The 1,264-nt window shown below is 40.8% G+C and overlaps 1 non-coding gene across 1 annotated transcript; it reads right to left on the bottom strand.

Annotated features, from left to right (window-relative positions):
- Positions 1–205: 205 nt before the first annotated feature.
- LOC130018147 (U6 spliceosomal RNA) lies at positions 206–308 on the bottom strand. Its single transcript, XR_008791484.1, has one exon. It is a non-coding gene; the product is annotated as a U6 spliceosomal RNA (small nuclear RNA).
- Positions 309–1,264: the final 956 nt, after the last annotated feature.

Raw genomic sequence — 1,264 nt, forward strand, 5'->3', positions numbered from 1 at the left:
CCCCAAAAAATGAAATCTAAATTAGCTAGAATGCTACTAGGATGAACTTTAGAATGCTACTAGGATGAACTTCAGAATAAGAAGAATCACCAAGGTGAGAGAAAACCATTAATTATCACAAAGCACTGATCACCAAAATGCAACATATATATACATATGTATATATATAACCACAAATATATTATCTCAACATGAGTAAATTTTTTTTTTTATGGAACACTTCACGAATTTGCGTGTCATCCTTGCGCAGGGGCCATGCTAATCTTCTCTGTATCGTTCCAATTTTAGTATATGTGCTGCCGAAGCGAGAAAATCATGAGTAAAATTTTATGGAAGAGAAAAATACTTTGATATCCAGAGCTGACACTTGAACCACCTTAGTAATCTCCAGAACCAGTGAACAAAACTAGTGGCCCAAACCATTGTTTCTCACCCTTTCAATGACTACAACTCCCTTTGGGCCTTGTTTCTTCTTGTGGCACCCTGTTCTATCAGGTGGTATTCTAACCTTGTCACAAGACTAGAGGCAAAAATCACCCATTTATTTGATTTTAACCTGTGTTCCCCTTGTAACATCCTGGAGGGCCCTAGGAGTTATTTGATCCCTTGTTGAGTAATGCTGGTCTACAAAGTTGTATCATTTACTCGATCTACTTAACAATTGTGGAATATACATATACATATACATATACATATACATATACATATACATATACATATACATATACATATACATATACATATACATGTTTATAAGTATTATACTGCAATCACCAAGCAAGGGATGTAGGGGGGAATGAAGCGACAGACTAGAAGTATCATATGAGGTGGGGACTGGGCAGTGGCTTTCAGGGAACTGTTCTAAACTATCCATTAAAAACATAAATGCTATTTACACTATTATAAGCATATCACCTGAATTATCATAATAATTTTAATTGGCTAACGTTCCCCACATTTAATTTTCTCAAAACTATGTTCAGCGGAGCCGCCGCGGGCCCTCGCGGCCGCCGTACTCAAGCACGCCCGCGCATGCGCCCTGAGCCTCGTCTCGGCAGGGCTCGGCGGGTCGCCCCGACTCTGCTGCAGGCTCCTGGGCGAGCCGCAGTTCGGGTTGTTCTGCTGGGGTCCGTCACCTCCTCCTAAGGATGCATCCCGACTTATCTCCACACTTGCACAACTGAAGAGTGCAACATCTTGATACACTTGCTTGAGGAATGTCACAAAAATCACGGCTCTCTGAAATGTTTGGTCATTGCAATGA

Source organism: Sorex fumeus, unplaced genomic scaffold (assembly GCF_029834395.1).
Source record: "Sorex fumeus unplaced genomic scaffold, SorFum_2.1 ptg000239l, whole genome shotgun sequence".
In the NCBI taxonomy this organism is placed as follows: domain Eukaryota; kingdom Metazoa; phylum Chordata; class Mammalia; order Eulipotyphla; family Soricidae; genus Sorex; species Sorex fumeus.